This window comes from Barbatula barbatula (assembly GCF_947034865.1).
Source record: "Barbatula barbatula genome assembly, chromosome: 8".
NCBI lineage: Eukaryota > Metazoa > Chordata > Actinopteri > Cypriniformes > Nemacheilidae > Barbatula > Barbatula barbatula.
In genome coordinates, this window is record NC_136771.1 from 18,922,077 (window position 1) to 18,941,221 (window position 19,145).

A 19,145-nucleotide genomic window follows, 5' to 3' on the forward strand; every position below is an offset into this window, starting at 1 on the left:
TAAAATCAGAATACACACCAATTTGTTTAATAAAAAACAATTTTACTCTTTGGAACAGATAAATGGTGTCACCCCACGGCATACTACAACTTTAAATATAGTTAACTTCAAAAATATTTATAGATATAATTTTTTATTTATTAAAGCACAGCAAATTATCTGTGTATAACATCTTATTGTAACACACACGCACACTAATCAATTCAATACACATCAATTCAAATGCACACTACACACATGTAATACGATGAACAGTCAAGCACACTCACCACGGAGCTGAGGATTGTGGGTATTTCCACAGAGCCTCCTGAGCCATGGTGTAGAATCAGTGCATCATCAAGGTTTCGCCCAATCAGTACCAGCAGACTATATTACCATGGAAGTACTCGAGAAATGTATTCTGAACAAAATGAAACAATGACAAAAAAAGAATTTAGAATTTTTTTATACATTTATTTTTACTACGGCCATGTCTGAGCTAAGGTTATTATACGTGTGTGTTTTGGGTCTACTGGGACATCTTCTGATGTGTGTGTAAACAGCATGGGGTGGAAATGTGCCACTGGAGTGCAAAGACAAAAATAACTGTAAGGGTGGAGCCACAAACAAACACATACATGCACGCACACACTGTCTCAAAGGGAAACCCCTTTGCAGGTAGAAAACAATTAAATTATTATCTACCGCACGACTCATAATAACTAGGCTGATGTGTAAGATATTCAAGATGATTTTGTTGACATTAAAAAGAAATCAAGGGAATTTGTCAATATCGCAGTGATTTCAATTATGATTTGAGCTTATACCTCCGTTTTGCAACTAAAAGAACAGTATCTGTCTTTGTCATTTTAACTCTAAACTGTGCATTTCTCTCAGTATTGTTAAAGCTGTTGTTTAGACTCTTAGTCAGTTGCTTAATTTTTTTGATAATTAACAATAAATAAATCTATACACGTATAGAATATTGTAACACACACTGGTCATTCTAGTGAGACAAAAGAGCTTTAGGACAGTTCACAAAAATGTGTCACACTTTTGGTGTTAACTGAAATAGTTGTAACCCAAACATGTTTTTTCTTTATTTCTGTTAAATTGTCACACCCTAAAATAACAAGAGAGCTGTTATTTAGCATGAGGACAGGAAACAAAACAGATACAGAAGGAAATACATTCTAAGATAATAACTAAGATTTTGGTTTTGGCTATTTATTTTGAAAACAAACACAAAGAAGCAGTATTGTTAAGTGTGCGCCTGTGTGTGTGGTAAATCATAATTAAAGATGTCCGATTGGTGGCTAACCTAGCTGAGATCCCTCTTTCATAATCTCTCTCTCAGTCAAGAGGTTGCTAGATTCATGACCTTTAAAGCTTATCCGTGTGTGTCTTTTTCAGGACATGAATTAAACCTCACTACAGTAATTCATTCATTATCTGCTCATAAATTCAACATAAATCGCTAAGAATGTTCTCCGTATAGTTAGTGTTTCATGCTATGTGTTACACACATGAGGTCAGCATTGGTTTGAAGTTATAAAGAGAACTGGGGTGAAATGATTATTTCAACATCAAAAATGTAAAACATTTTGTGAAAGCTTCTAAACCTTTAATGCAACAGAATTGCAGATCTCAGACACACCAATGTTTATTTTTCAAGTTTTATGGGGACTTTTCATAGACATAATAATGATTTTTATACTGTACAAACTGTTTATTGTATACCATAACCCTCAGACAAACCCTCAAAAATTGCTCAAAAATGTATGGTATTCAAATCTTTGTAAGGACATTTGTTCCACACACTGTTTACCAGGACCCACTACACGCACACAGACACACACACAAATAACCAAACAAGAGAATGATTTATGTGTTCTGTTGTCTTCTTTTCCACGCCTTTTTTCAAGAAATGGATCTTGGAGACAGAGTTTGGCGTCTGGATGCTACGGCTATAATCATAACACACACACCCTCAAATCCAGAGTCTTTACAAGAAGCATAAACAACAGGAATGTAAAGGAAAGCCGAAGAATTTCTGGAATGTCATTTTCTGAAGGCTTTCATTACCCATTTCAAAAAAGCACATCTCACCCTCTCTCTTGCACACAAACACACCTGTATCACTGCAGGAAGGGAGGCGCTTCTGTCACGTTCAAATGATACGCCACCACTGCAAAAAAAAGAAAATACTATTAAGTTAATGTGTCTCATTGGAATAGCCAGCATATGTGTATGTTATATATTTTAACCTAAAATTATATAAACATCAATGAAAATATCAAGATTCCTTTAGACTTTCTAAATACACAAAGACTCGTAACTGACAGTTTTAGCAGCTGAAAATGTTGAACAAACTGCAGTAAATGTACAGAAAAACAGAAGTAAAGGTGACCCGTCGCATAATCCCACTGTGCAAATCAACAACAGAGCGGGGTTCTGTGAAGCACACCCCGCTGAGGGTGAGAGAAAGAAAGAGCTAGACTGGTGAGATTAAAGCGAGTTTATTTAGCAGCAGAAACAGGGCGGAAGATCAGAGTTAACTGCTTCTCGTAACTGTGCATCTCTCTGCCCTGCCATAAAAGAGCATCCAGTCAGAACTGTGGAAGAAAACCTCATTTAAACTCCATTCAAAACATTTCATGAACGCTTATGCACTAAAACGCACAGATGTGTGCTGGGAAAAGATGCAAAAGCCAAGTCGAGATCGCATTTCAAAGAGAAATTTCGCATACACATGCAGGGCTTCATATCAAAGATGTGGTTTCTGTGCTCGCTGTAAAAATGGCTGCCAAATTACAGAGGAAAAATAGGAGAAAAGAGAGATAGTGAGAAAGAGGGAACTGCAGTGCTAAATGCGACGGAAAGAAAAGAAGAGAGGAAAAAATCCCACAACACTTTGGGTTTCCAACAACATCTGTATAAACAGTCATTTCTGCACACAAGAAGCTTTGAGATGCATTTATTATCCGAGTACCGTTTGCATTTTCTTCAACACAGGGCTGCTCATCCAATTTACCTGCTTTCATCCAATGCACTCTTGCAAAAACTGGTTAAAAACATAGCACAACCACAAGATCTGTGATTCTTTCAAAAAAATATTTTTGTAGTCTGGAACCATGAAGCCAATTTATGCACCCTACTGAGTGAATGCTTCTCAATAAGTAGGACAACTTTAAAATGTAAGTAGCACCAATTTTGTGGAAGTCTGTGAAACTTTCAGTGGAATTCTGCAGATATATAGTCCGTGTGGCAATATCTTGTCTGTTCCCCGAGTTATACTGTGATATCTTTCTGATTGGAAAGAAATTGCTGATCTAAGGCAAACACAGCAGGCCAGGAGGCTGTTTCTTTGATGCAATCTGCTCTGATAATGCTCCTTTGAAGAGTGACATGCGTGTATTGCTATATCAACACTTGATAACCACTATAAGATCAAACGAGATGAAACTTCATAAATCACAGCTGTCATGGCAGAGAAACACAAAGCTAAACGTCAGACAATTCGTCAGACTGTACAAGAATCAGACAATTGCTTTGTATCAGAACCTAGCAAGCTCCCATTTTAAGAACACTGCAGATGCAAAGGCAGGACTACAAAGCAGATTTGTAAGATATCCTGTTTTGCTTATCCTGTATTGTGACATTAGCTTAGCAACATGTTAATCGCAAACTGTACTGAACACGCACCTCCGTATATAGAACGTCATATATATATAATTTCCAGGTCCATCATTTCCAGCTCTATCAGATGCCATAGGCAAATTATATATGCTAATACACTGATGATTTATTTCCATAACAAAATTTCAGATGTCTAGCGGTTTATCCTTACAATTAAGTAAAATTTTGATGTCTGAGTTTTTAATAAATTGCATAAATGTGTGATATAAACAGCTTATAAAAAGGTCACTTTACTTGAAACGAGTGGAGACTTGAACCCAAAAATAGTTTCCCTACACCACGATTTAACAACCAGTGCCATTTGTATAATGCATGGAGTTGTTGTCTATCTAAGCATACGTCATTCCAAATCAGCCACAAAAATGGTTCCATTCTAGTTAGGATTCCTATGTAGGCATCTGAACGCAAGACAGATCACTAGATTTTGGACCAGAGCTAATGAGGAGTATTCTTGACTTTATTTACTTTCTATTGTACCAGCACATTTGTTTGAACCCATCAGAACCTAAGTAGTAGGGACGGAAAACAATACGTAGCCTGGCTCTGAAACAATCACGAAGAAGCATTCTCATACACACAGGGTGTTGTGTGAGTGCCAGAGGCTAGCACAGCACAGGAGCTGAAATGCGCCCAAAAGCCATTTCCTGTTCCAACAGCAGACAGGAATTGGGGGAGGGTGGTTGATGGCGTCACTAAAAAGTCCATCATCCTTAAACATGCGCTAATGCTGAACATCTGGAGTGGGAGTCATTCTCATACACACACGCAAACACACACAGATATGCAACCAGTGCGATCCTGCACCATCCCAGGTAATGTTTCAGTGATGTCATCCTGATGGTGACATATCATGGCTCTGGTACTGTTACAGTGTATGGCATATTCAAAGACACCTCACATTCTACACTCAACACCGCAGAGGGACTCTCATACCACTGCACTGTCACCAATAATTTGAAACTGTAAGACTGACACTAGCTAAAGGGGAAAAACAGCGTACCAAATGGGAAGGGGATCAAAGTCTCTAAAAGCAGAAGTGTACTGGGCTGGGTTTAAGACTTGGCATGTTCTCTCCTTATGTAAATATATTCAGACTCTGAAGTGTCCCAACTTACTGCACTCATGGAAGTGGAGAGGGGCTGTGCAAAATGTTGTTCTTTTGCAAAAGTATCTTAGCCAGGGGTGGGTGATATAGCTTAGAACATATCAGATTTTCGTTTGAATGTTTAGTTGATACAGGCATCCTTAAAGCAGCAAAAGATACATCTACAGTGCCGTAAAAATTAGGCAGACTGAAGGAATCTCAATAGACAGGATGTGATGCAAACACATGACGTGGAAGTGGCGAATCCTGCCTGCGGGAAAAAAATTGGCCAGTATTTTTGCAACATAACTGCCATACAAAAGGCACGGTATAATGATGATTTTTCAGTAAAATGATGAACAAAAATGTGTGTTTAACTTATTTATTGTTTTTGAAAAACAAAGTTTGAGTTTTTTAGCATTTAGATTTTATAACCATTTCTGAATAAGCTTACTCCTATCGAATGTAAAACCTGTTAATAAAGCACATTGCACATAATGCATTAAAAAAACACTTTGGTGGGTATATGATCATCATGTTTATATTGTTTTTTGTTAAGAAAAACTAGCACATAAATGTTCGGGTGAAAGTTTGGAGTTACTCTGTTAACAGTGTCTGCACAAAAACTCGCGGGCTTCATCGCAGTGCATCACAAGCACGGCAGGTTGGTAAGCGATCAAGTTTATTGAAGCGCTGTGTATTTTCGTGTTAATACTTTTGATAAAAGTAATTTAAAGTTAAACTGTGTTCGTTTAGAAGCAGACAATGCTATTCTCGCATCTGACCTTAAGATTGGTGTTTATGACTCTTGCAGGCCTATTTTTTGGTTTTTGATTTACTAACAAACTAAATTACTCGCCTCACTATATTTGTTTTCATAGCCAAATTATTTACAATTTATTATAGATGTGTGTCATCACTACACAGCTTTTACGGCATTGTGTCTGCCTTTTGTCTTTGCGGTATCACTTTTCAATCCGGGATGCGTTTACGTTCACACAGAAGGCAATTTTACAGCATTTTTCTGGAATCATTGTTCTGTGTAAATGGGGTAATACACAACCTCACAAGTACGCACACACACACACAGCCAGGAAGCTGAAACTTCAACTAGACACAACACACAGTGTGAGAAAGGAATGAAATGGAATGATGCACTGTGTGTTTATGTGCGTGTGTAAAAATAAGTCTGTTCTATAATAACCAGCAGGAAGAGTCCATTGTTCCCAGTGCTTCCTCTAAAAACACAGTTAAACTGAGGCTGTCGGATGCAGAAACTGGTGTGCAGAGAACTGTTTCAGCTTTAATGCATAAATAATTTCAATTTATGCAAAGCCATTACTAAACATTGCCAAATCAATGTTACATAAAACGGCTTAACGTCTCCCTCTCTATGTCTTTCTCCTCATTATTTCATTTATGTGAAATTCTGTAACTCCTTATCAGATTTTGCAGCAATATATTCATGCTAATGCCCATTAGAACCACAATCTGCTGTTAAATAGCTCGTTGGCTATTAGATTTTTAGACCACTCTGCAGGTTATTCAGGAGTCTCAGTTAACTTACCCAGTCATAGGATCAATGTTCAAGTCTGACACTGAAGAAACTTGATTTGGCTTGTTAATCAGTTTGCTTAGACACAACTTAACCAGATGTTATGATTCAATTTCCAGCAAGAAAGACCTCAATGTAAATCTGATAAATTCCCTATTGCTGGAAACTTGTCACATCGTGTCTGGTAAGAACTTATTACTAGAGTGAGGAATTTCAACAAGCTCTCAACATTTGGTATTTAGTTTTGTACATAATAAAAAAAACTCAAAAACAATTAAAAAAAGTTATAGATATGACATAAAATCTTGAAATACATTTTTTTTGTATTTTATGGAAAATGTCGGTGTGACATAATTTGACAAAGAGATGTATCGATACATCGGCCAATAATCGGAATCGGTCAAAAATAGGCAAATTTTCATACTAACGGACAATATTTTAAAACAGTCGATGATTAGTGATGTTGCTGTGATAATATTTTCCCACTGGTTAATCATCGTGTAAAAACACCTGTTTTACCGGAGACACCGGGGGTGAGGGGTTTGCTGTGCGGTGGCATTTTACTTTCTGTTTTAAATTAGTGGCAATTCGGGAAGGGCAATTGCTTGATTTAATGTTGGATTCAACATCTTCCTTAATAAAAACATTTGCTTATATTAAACACAGACCTTACAAAACGAATAATCACAGCACGCATCAAGCAAGAAATAAATAGGAAACGAAAATAAAAAAAACATTTACGTTGCCTATATTAACAAAACGAGTAATACATTGTGTAACAAGAAAAGAAATAAATAAGAAACGAATAACAAGGGAATACATAAGAAAGGAATACGAAGAGAATTTTTTTATGTTTAATAAAGAAAGAAAAAAACAATTTATGTTGAATAAATGACAAAGCGCCGGCTTTCGAAAAATTTGAACAAAAAGAAAATTAAACCTTAACCGGCTCTTGACCACAGTGTAGTATACGATATATTGCCAATGCCGTACATTTTGTATTATCGCATTGGCCGATAGATTATCGGTTCGGTCACATTAGTGCATTAGCATTTTGTTCCTTAGGAAGATGGCTACACTCAACCCCATGCGTCTCCCCACAGACCGGTTAGCGCACAACACCAAATCACAGCGAGAACAACCTGAGAGCAGACTGCTTATATGCTTTAAAAATGCTCCAACAGCACCCGGGTGCCAAACACCATCCGGCCTGCACAGCGCAGAACGAAATCAAACACTCAAAGACAGTGTCTGACAGACAGTGAAATAACCAATCATCATTCCCTTTTTAAAGCGACTTGTGTAACAGTTAACACTCCGGCATGTAGCAAAGTCTTATTCAACCTGTTACGTTAGGTGTCATATTTACATTTACATTTAGGCATTTGGCAGATGCTTTTATCCAATTTATTACATTGCACTATCCTATACATTTATACATAGGTATGTGCAATGCCTTGGGATCGAACCCACAACCTTTCGTGGTTAACCCTAGGCTCTTACAACTGAGCTACAGGAAAGCTTAGCCCAGCAGTAACAACAAACAACAAAATATAAACTATTAATTAAAACAAACAGAAAACATTTTCTCTCACAAACAGTGACAAATGGTAGACAAGTGATGTAATCGGTAGGCGGGTAGACACCGTGTTTCAGCGGTGAAACAGACTATCAGGGCCGTTACAATATACAATCAATCAAAAGAAGACAGGAATATGCAATGAATTTGGCACACTGTATATTAATTTTTTTAAGTAACATCACCAGTTTGATATGAAATAATAATAGAAATTATATGAATTAATAACATGCAAAACGTTAAGAAATATTATGTTCATCTTCAGAATATTAGCAAATATCACTCTGAATAATCGCTAAAAGTATCAGTGAAGAAATGTAGTATTGGTGCAAAAGTTAAGGATTTCAGCTTTCACAAGTTAAATGGAAGTTAAAGAGAATTTAAAAAGAAAGTGAACCTATTGAGGATTCAGGAACACTTTTTTTGCCCATACGCTCAAATACTCATGCTTTGAACCTGGCAGGGTAAAAAGTGCACTGCTTTGAGGCATGTAAATTACCATAAAAATTACCATCACTTGACAGCTTTGACAAAACATCTACCTACGCAGTCAAAAGCTACGAAATATTGAAAATGCAGATTTACTTTCATGCACACACGTAACCTGCGTCTCACCTCATCGCTCTGTCAAAAGCTCCACAGCAAAAGTAGAGAGACTGATGTCGACAAGGTTTGCCTAGGGGAGATGATTCAATCGGAGGAAGTTTCCAGATGCAGCCCCTGCATTTGAACGTTTCAAATCTTCACCTCAGATACGCCTGACACTTTTTTTTATCACAGACTGAAAGTCGACAGAGAAGAGGAAGACTTCCTCGTAATATACGAATTCATCCAGAAAAAAAGAATTTTTTCATTGTTGCACGAAGAAACAAAAAGTATGGTGAGAAACGTCCTCTACCATAAATATATGAAAAAGATTTGTGAGAGGCCTGCTACAGTGCCTCTAAATAACAACTTCAAAGGCAATTTTCAAAGATATTGTCCTATCCTAACAAACAAACATCAATAGAAAGCTTGTTTATTCAGCTTTCAGGTTATGTAAAAATCTCAGTTTCTAAAAATGTACCCATAAGACTTGTATTGTGTATATTTTGTGTACCTAAATATTTGTTAAACAGTATTTAGTGAACTTAACATTTACTGTGCTGTTGGTGACACAGCCTCTAACCCTAACACAGTTGGTTAGCGAAACAAACATTTTCACACAATGGCCTGTATAGGACAGAGTCATCGGCTCTTCTTTCTTTACAAAACAGCCCACAATGCTGTCTGCTTCCAAAAGCAACAGAGAAAACGAGAGAGAAGTAAGTGAGAAATAACAATATACAAGTGTCCTATTGTCAAATCAGAAAAGAAAACAGAGGTCAACACGTATAGAGAGGGAATGAAACAGCACTTTCACAATCCTAAAGCAAGCCGAAGGCAAGTGATGGTCAGTTGAGAGGAGTGTGATATTAATACACAACACACAAAAGATCACAGTGGGGGTTTGTGGCGTTATCCCGTGTCCCGTTCCAAGGACAGCAGAAAATGATCAAGGCTGAACGATGAAGGCTGGCATCCTACTCGTTGATCTGTCAAACCATTTTTAGTCGTAAGTCGTGGAGTTGGTGGCACAGTCGTGTGTCTCAGCGGGTGGCCGTAAACAGCCCATATGACTCAACTACCTTCTGGATCCTGCCGACAACATCCGATTGTTTGCAATTATTCCTGACAGACGGTGAAGATCTGACAACCTTTGGTAGTGAAGCTTTGACAAGCCATTTGTTGATTTAATTGGTCAGAAAATGAAAAGCAATCCATAACTGTGTGCACCACCAAGCAACTAGTCAATGAGTTTGTTTATGAGTTTTATCAATATACTTATAAGCAGCTGCATCCAAACTTGTTTAAAATTGATTATGGGAAGTGGGCAATGGGAAGTGAATTTCCCGTCCCGTCTCACAGGATTTCAAGTCACGTGCGTGCCGCGTTCTTTAACGGTCCACCTGGAAACAACACGAAGCCGTCTGATCTAAAAAGGAAGCTGGCGTGTTTACAAAGGTTGCTATAAGAATTTATCACGAACGACTAAACTCTCAAAAGTATAGGAGGATCACGGCATAAACTCATAATCATTTTGATGCTGTTAACGTTTGACACGTTCGTGAATGTACATCGTCTGTTACTCGATAACGCGATATTTCCACTCCTCTAAATATGGCGCGGCACAAAACAAAACCTGATTGGTTGCTTCACTTGTCAGTCATATGGCCTCTTGGGCAGGCCTTGACCAAAGAAAGTGGTGATAAGTTCCAGACCTTCGGTAAGAAGGTCTGGCTACATGAGACAACGTCTGCTCTGCTGTAACCAAACCTTTATGTGAAACAGAAAAGAATAACCCAACAGTGCAGAGGCCCCTATGTTAAATACCCCTCTCTCAACCATCAGCTGCAGTCTCTCCATGACACCTCCTTTTCTGCCTTTCTCTCTTTCTATCCCCCTCTGACTCACTTTTTCCTCAGTCAGCAAGTCCAGACCCTTAAAGAGGGAGACAGAGACAGAGTGTGCCTGCTGCAATACAAATTACCATACTCACTATTAGAAGCAAGGCACATCACATCGCTTACCTAAAAAACACACAGGCAATAGCACCTTCTATATGAAGACCGAGGTGCATGTGTCTGAAGTAGTTATGATAATGTGTGTACAGGTTTGACTATGCTTGTGAGAGCCCAACTTTTTTGTCTGAGTCTTGACTAACAAAAGGAGTAACAATAACACAAGAGTAATTTGCTGAATCATGCTTTACTTTAAATCGAATCATTTCATTTTATGAGGGTTAGGTTTAGGTTTAGGTGTAATATCATCAGCCTTGTGAAAATTGGTTGTCTATGAGGTGAGGTATATAGAGAAAACCCTACATGATGTGTGTGTGGGAGCACGAGCAATGCACAATGATAGTATATAATAAATCGATACGCAGCCACATAAGGGTGGAAAGTAGAACTCCTTCCATCGTTTACTTTGGATAAAAGCGTCTGCTAAATGACTAAATGTAATGTAAAATGCAGAACGGATAAAATATCAACCTGGCAAGTGTATGGAGACCAACTTTTGTCTAGAATGCAAAAATGTGAATTCAATGGAAATGTTTTATTAAAATAGCAGTCAAGCTCTAAATGGGAAAATAACCACACACACAAAAAACACAAAAGAAGTATCTAAAAAGTTAAAAGGGAGTAATAGCATAGACCTAATCCTTTTAGGGCTGCAAAAATTATTTTATTGTCGACGAATCTAACTATTATATTTTCGGTTAGTCGATTTATATACCGATTATTTTTCAGATTAATCTAATAAAGATTTTTTTGATTACTTTATTAATCCTTTGGCAAACTTTCCAATAAATAATACGTTTTAGTATTTTCTTACATTATGAAAGATATCATACTTTTACTTTAAATTTCATAAATAAATGTTGTTGTTTTAACATTTTAATCCTTAATTACATTAAAATCACTATCTTCTTTGAATTAAGTAGTTTTCATTTTAACACAAAAAAATACTTTTTTTATGTACTTAAGTACTGAAGTTTAAGGTAAAACATTTTAAAATGTGTATATGAAATACTAGAGCATGCCTTTATTTTCAGTCTTATAATGTAATTGAGTAAAAGTAAAAACACTACTATCTATTAGGGCTGTGCAAAATTATCGATACAGCTAACTATTGCGATAATTTTTTTCACGATAGTGTATCGATAGTCCAACCTATAGTATCGATACCTTAAATAAGTCATGTTTTAAATGGATTCAAAATGACGTTTCATCGCATAACCATTTTTTCCGTTCCTGTTGATGTCGCTGTGATTCGCTGTCATACGGACAATGTCTCAAAAGTAAGCGGGTGCGAGAAAGCAAACGGCGTAAAGTAGATTCATTCATATAATATCACCAACAAGCTTCCGTATATCTTAGCTCGTGCAAAGAAAATAACAGAGTCGGTGGTGTATTTTATTTGTAAGGATTTGCGACAGTGTGATTGAAAACCCCGGCTTCGGGCATATGTGAACACTAGCTGTGTTATGTGATTCCGATTCGCAGGCACATAACGGACGTAGAAGTAACCGGGATTTACGAGGTAAAAAAATCCCTTAGCTCGGTAGAGCGAGTGACCCTGACTTGCAATGCATCGTATGTTAGGATTACATCACAACCACAGACACGCGCAATGCATGAGACAAGCCATACTGGCATAAACATTGCAGAGTTACTGAAAACTGCACTGGTGGAGTGGGATATAAAAGAGAGTCATACTGACAATTTCAGTTTTATGAATAGATTTTAATGTACTTTGTTTTTTATTAACAACATACGTGAAAAAAATAAGGTTTTTGTGGCATTTGGATTGAAATGTTTAATGACTAAATATGTACTTTAAACATTATATGTTCGCTGTTCAGTAACACTGTGTAAGCAAGATGACAAATACCTCTTATAAATAGCTTTGTTAATAAAATTGAATGGAATCTTTTGTGTCTGCAGAGTCATCACTATAATGTGATGAACATACCAGAATACCATAGATTGTACACACCAACATGTATTTTTAGCTCACTCCTAATTTGTATTTATTTAAAACAAATTATTGCAATATATCGAACGTTTGTATTGTATCGAATGTATTGTGAAATATTGTATCGGGACCCATCTATCGTGATATGTATCGTATCGTGAGGCCCTTGCCAATACACAGCCCTACTATCTATCATCGTATAAAAGACTCATATGCAGAGTGGCATACAAGCATGCATGAGCATCCTGAACTCAGAATGATGCGATTAATGAATTCGCTTCGTTATTTACAGTAATGCGCATCCCAGACACAGGGATCATTTTGCTCCCTAAGTAGATAACCGTTAGAACACAAAGATGATATGTTACAAGTTTAACACGTAGTGCGTTGCATCCATCCAACAGTTTACAATTAAATCAGATGTTTAAAAAGAGTTATGAAGAAGCACAACATTCAGGCTGCTTTCAGTGCTTCTTATAAGTTAAACTACACTCAGCGAGTAATTCACAGTCTCTTGCCAAATACATTTTAAAGGAAACCATAGAATATCATCTTGTAATTATGAAGAAAAATGAAAACATTGGAACATCTTGGAAAAAGTAACATCCTGACCGTCACCGTGCACAAGCATGCTGACTGGAGATTGACAGATGACAGGAGGTCAGAGTTTCTTAATTATGCTGTATTGGTTTATTCTTCGCATAAATCTATTGAGTGACATAAAAAGTGCATGAAAACTTCAACGGTGTTTTCATGATATAGTCCTTTTTGGAGCTAATTTAAGCAGGGTCACAATTTGCTAAGGTTCACATACACACTTACACTAAAACAATAGCGTTAATGTAAATCATCAATGTAAAGCTTAGTGATGAAATAAAAATAAATCATTTATTATGAAAGTCTACATCTACGTGCCCCTCTCCGTCTGTTTGTGATTGCGTGTCCATGCTGTAATGATCGCATTCTGTGGGTGGGGGAATTCCTCCGTCCATTCACTAACTCGATGGCTGTTTGTCGTGTGTTTTATACTTTCTCTTGTTCTGCCGATTGACTTACACACGCTCGGGAACATAAAACTGCCAATACAGCAGATAAACATAAATAATATGACTTAATCCGATGGTTACAAAACTAAATCTGTGCAGGGTCCGAATTAAAGCAGAAATAATATCTTTAACAAAAAACAAAAAAATACACAGACATAAATATTTTGGGTAAACATAATTTGTTTTTACATTGGGTTCAAAGTTTCTCTGCTTTATTTGTCTGTTAAAGGGTGTTACATGAACCTGATTGTTATGTTTTCAACTAAATTTTAGTACATTTGACCTAGAATTTTCCTTGATCTTTTTCAAGACATTATTAATCTAACAGAATCAAGATATTAGTTATAAATGCGTCAAAGCACGATCAGAACTCTGTTTTGTTATTTAGTAACAAAGCTAAAAAACTCAAGATATTTTTCAAGATAAATAAACATTTAACAAGTCTTTCAGGAGTTCGCCTCGCAGATAATAAGTACGGATAATAAAGGTTGGAAGGATATGCGTATTTGGGTTGCTGTCCCGGGGAGAGGGCCCGGACTCGGGTCGGCTCGGGTCTGTACTACATAAACTGGACAAGAAGATTTTTTCATTTTAAAAGATGTTGTGAGTGTCCTGACTGAATTTAAATAGCCACATGAGAAATGCAATGTGAAATGTTATGAAGGAAACTCTGGAAAGCAAGAGATGAACAGAATGTTGAATAGCTATGGAAGCAAAAAAGAGACATAATGTTTTGAAATTTAATAGCCAATGAATACTTGAGTTTGAATTATTTTACTTTGGAAACCTTGTATCTGAATTTATTTGTTTCGAATTTACCTCTATGAAATTTAAATATGAAAATTCTTGATTTCCATTTTAAAAACTTGAATTTAATGCTCACAAATTCAGATACAAAACAAAATCAACTTACAGAATTTCAGATAAAATACATTCAGGTTGATCATGATTGCTCTTATTCAGATCTAAAATTTCAAGTTAATATTTTTCAAAGAAAACATATGTCTAATTCGACTGCTCAAATTCAGATCGAAAAATTCAAGTTAAATATTCACATGGTAACATCCGGGCTACCCAGGATAGGAAAAACAGTTGAGCCCAGAGCCCGTCTGCAATTGAACCGAACCATTGAACCGAACCAATGAACCGACGTCGGGCGGCCTATCAGAGCACGTCAACCTGACTGTCTGTCATGATCCAAGAAGAGGCAAAGTCACGTATATTAAACCTGTAAAGAAGATGACTTCTAGGGAAAACGAAGGCGCTCCGGTAGTTTGCTGTTTATGTACAATCAGACTCGACAGAACAAAAGTATGTTGTTGCTGATTATTTTTTGGAACACATAACTGTTAGCTATGGTTTGTTGTGTGACTCGTCTCTCTATGTAGGTAAGTCAGCTAGGCAACACGTTATAGCCAGCAGGAAAACTTCTCCGGTTACTTTCGTAACCTCGGTTCCCTGAGAAGCGAGAACGAGACATCTGTATAGGTGTCTGTGGCCTAGTGGTTAGAGCGTTGGACTTGTGATCAGAAATTTGCCGATTCGGATCTCAGTGCCAGCAGGTCATGATTGAAGTGCCATATATGCAACATTCTTGTCCATCACGTGCTTATTTGTACTTTTTCACGTTTTGGTATATAATTCAAATGTTTTTCACTCATGTCTATTCAAAAAATATATAAAAAATAAATTACAACAAAACGAGCAGTTTGCTGATCTTTGTCTTTATTGAACATTACACATTGTTTGGTCTGCTTTGTAACATGACTGCAATTAAAATCTCAGCGCTATGCATACATGACTGCCTCCATATATTATTTAATAATCCCTAAAGTACTTCATTCAGTTCTTTTCTCTCCTTGACAAGTTACAAACGCTGTCTACTGTTGTTAGCCGTTAGCACTAGGTATAAGGAGGGGCTCTGGCATAGATAAGAAACCCTTATTTTAGTTAGATCGAAGGGTCTTTAAGACATCCAACTGGAGAAAGCGTAAAAGCGAACAAAACCCTTTGAAATCCTTTTAAAAAACTAGCCGCATGTCTCCTTTGCTGTGTTCCGATGAAGCCAATGTGATAGCATTAGCCGTTGCGCTTTTGGTTTTGGCGTGGGGGGGGAGCTGAGGAGATTAAGTATCACGTCACACAACAGCAGATTCGACTAGGAGCAGGCACGATTCAGATATCTTAAAATATAATTGAGACTAGTCGAAACTGAATTAGAGATATCTTTAAATACTTTGCGTATTTGTGACGCGATAATTTTAGATATCTATGAGGTCATTACAGATATCTAAAATAGAGTTTTGACTAGTCAAAACATATTTACAGATATCTCGAATCATATTTCTTACTAGCGCAATTATAATTGCAGATATCTCTAATTATCAATTTGACTAGTGAAATTACAATTATGACTCGTCGAAATACAATTAAAACTATCTAAAATATATTTTATGGATAGTCAAACCCAAGGTTTTTATGTCAAAACGGCTTGCCATAAGAAGTCATCTTCTTTACAGGTTTAATATACGTGACTTTGCCTCTTCTTGGATCATGACAGACAGTCAGGTTGACGTGCTCTGATAGGCCGCCCGACGTCGGTTCATTGGTTCGGTTCAATGGTTCGGTTCAATTACAGACGGGCTCTGGGCTCAACTGTTTTTCCTATCCTGGGTAGCCCGGATGTTACCATGTGAATATTTAACTTGAATTTTTTCGATCTGAATTTGAGCAGTCGAATTAGACATATGTTTTCTTTGAAAAATATTAACTTGAAATTTTAGATCTGAATAAGAGCAATCGAATTTGATCAACCTGAATGTATTTTATCTGAAATTCTGTAAGTTGATTTTGTTTTGTATCTGAATTTGTGAGCATTAAATTCAAGTTTTTAAAATGGAAATCAAGAATTTTCATATTTAAATTTCATAGAGGTAAATTCGAAACAAATAAATTCAGATACAAGGTTTCCAAAGTAAAATAATTCAAACTCAAGTATTCATTGGCTATTAAATTTCAAAACATTATGTCTCTTTTTTGCTCCCATAAATAGCCCATAGCCACATTTAAAATGGGTCACATTTCCCTTCCTAACCTAGTTATATTTTAGACTATTTAATCCACAGACAATTGAAACTTGAGCAATATCAAATGTTTAATGATAATTATATATTATGACATCATTTTAGGTTACATTAAATATCAAGACTGACATAGCAGGTCAGCGTATAAAATATTAAATAATGTCATACCGGTACTAGTCTAAATATCCTGTAATAACAAACATATTTACACCAAAACACAGCCTTAGTTTTGCACAGTCTGAAGGTCTGTGTGCTAAAAAACTAGGTAGGTATTGACAGTGCTTGATCACGCTTAAAAGCTTTTGATGTCAATTTCTTTAGCTTTCATTAAACACAATAACCAAAACCATCGATGTGGAATTTTTCACTAACAACTCACTAAGAAGAATATTCACGTATAAACCATGCTTAATCTAACAACAGAAATTGCATAACACAATAAATCCTGATGACCAACCCTCAGACGAAATATTCATGTATTACCGCAACAGCCTTCAGCAAAACATTCCAATGGGCTTTTAATCCCAAAGCAGCGACCTTGTCCCAGCCAAAGCACAAGGAAATCTGAAACCTGAGCTATTTTCTCCATGCTAGACTAAAAAAACTATCCTCTGAGCTGCTGTTGCACAACAAACAGACAAGAAGTCAATGGATAAAAGTCAAGTTTAGCAGATCAAGAACACCAGAATGCCATTATAGGTTTTAATTGAGATTTTCACTGTTATCTACATATATCCGCATGGTTCTTCGCCATTTGATTCATTTTGGAACGGGTCTAAAAAACTCTTGATATTAAGATATTTTTTTGGGAGTACAAAGTGCTAAACATAGGTGCTAAAGGGTCTAAAATGGTTTGCAATCTGATTATTAAATTCCACATTCCGGAAAGCAATGTGGAGACATACAGTTTACAGCCACATTGGGTTGTTGTGTACTAATCGGACAACAGAGAAGGACCACCTACTATGCAAAAACAACACTCTAAACTTTGTCGGTTTCAGGCATCTTTAAACAAAAATAACAGTTGAATGTGAATATTTGGAAAATCACACACATTTAAATGCAAAAGAACACAAGTTTCTTAAGAAATACACGAAGCATAAGGTGTTTTGCCAATTGCAGTGCACGCTGCAAAGAAAAACATTCTGACATTTGTTTTAACTTTTTACTCAAATTGTAAGGCTGACAATGATAAATGTAATAAAGCATTTTCTGTTTTAATAGTGTTCTCACACTTCTGGACCCTATAAATATCCATCAGTTAGATTGGGAATTATGCTGTTATTTCTACATTGAATTGTTGCATATAGTTGTTCATCTGTGTGCCATGAATGAGTCACACATCACATCACCTGCCGATATACAAATTTCCTTGGGAATGATCCCTTGTAATCCAGAAACACATTTAAATGCCAACAAACTAGAGGATTATTGGAATACACCGACATTCCTTTTAAAATGTTTAAACATGGCTTTTAAAAAGTAGCAAAAGTTTCCAGAGCAGCTGTCAGTATTACATACACTTTTAACCCATAAACTCCAGCTAAAATGTCTGTCACAGCTAGTAAACGCATAAGCGTCGGATCGCTTTATGGTGGCATATGGGAATTACTGGCTATTGTTGTTCTGCGTACGGTTGAATGGACAGAAGAATGAGCAGTGGTATTCAGAAAACACGTCTGCGCTTGGTGCCGTCTGTGCCTGCCGCAGAAAGGGGTCTAGACTCTCGCCACTGCGACGCACAGCTACAGCACAGCAACGCGCCCGAAGGCCTGTGTGCGCGTACCCGCTACTGTAGGTGCGCGTCGCCACTCGTGTCAGTCAACCGTTACGATACCTTTAAACACGACTCCTTTAACTTAAACTAACGCGGGCGTTTGCATCAGGACCCTTTGATGGTCGATCGACCCCCGCTGCTTTGAGTTTTCCACCGGCCTGTCCTTGAACAGGGGGCCGTAGCCATTAGACATGGGAGGGGACTCGAGTAAACGAAATAACCATGGTGAACTAAACGTAATCCTCCCCCCAAATGGTCTTATATATCTAAATATATCCGAAAGTAGAAATGCCATTCCTCGCATAAGCAAAGCATTAACACCAAAGCACCGAAAGTGACCCGTTGAGTCCAGCTAATTTCCGAAGAAGGGCTGCGACCACACGCGCAACCCCCGATCACCATTCCGTCACAACAACGGAAACGAAAAGAATGCAACTGTATCAAAAACGCGGTAAACTCGTTACAATGTAACAACCGAATCGTGTTTATGTAACGTAGCAGCGTTCGAAACTGACTAAAGAATGAAACGGTGTACGTGAGATACTGAAGAGCCCCTTTGCTATCGCAACGAAGGGCGAATAATGTCCACAACTTTATATTTCCCATTTGTATAATATATTCAAGTGCAGGTGTGACAAACGGCAATAATGAAACATTCTCCAGCTGCTCTAATATACTCTTTACATGTTTGTCATAGCACATCACTCACCTCAAATGTCAGCACCCTCTCCCGTTCTCCTCCTTCTTTTCTGTTATAACTCTCTCGCTCCCCTATTCTCCTCTTCT

General features: G+C 37.1%; 1 protein-coding gene across 2 annotated transcripts in view; it reads right to left on the bottom strand.

Moving 5' to 3' along the window:
• Nucleotides 1-19,145, bottom strand: part of apbb2b (amyloid beta (A4) precursor protein-binding, family B, member 2b) — a 43,856-nt gene extending 24,711 nt beyond the window's left edge. For both annotated transcript variants that reach the window (XM_079462474.1, XM_079462475.1), the window contains exons 1-3: nucleotides 19,069-19,145; nucleotides 2,113-2,167; nucleotides 270-400 (exon numbers count right to left, since the gene is read on the bottom strand). The gene's annotated coding sequence lies outside the window, so the exon portion shown is untranslated. The remainder of the gene's footprint in view (nucleotides 1-269; nucleotides 401-2,112; nucleotides 2,168-19,068) is intronic.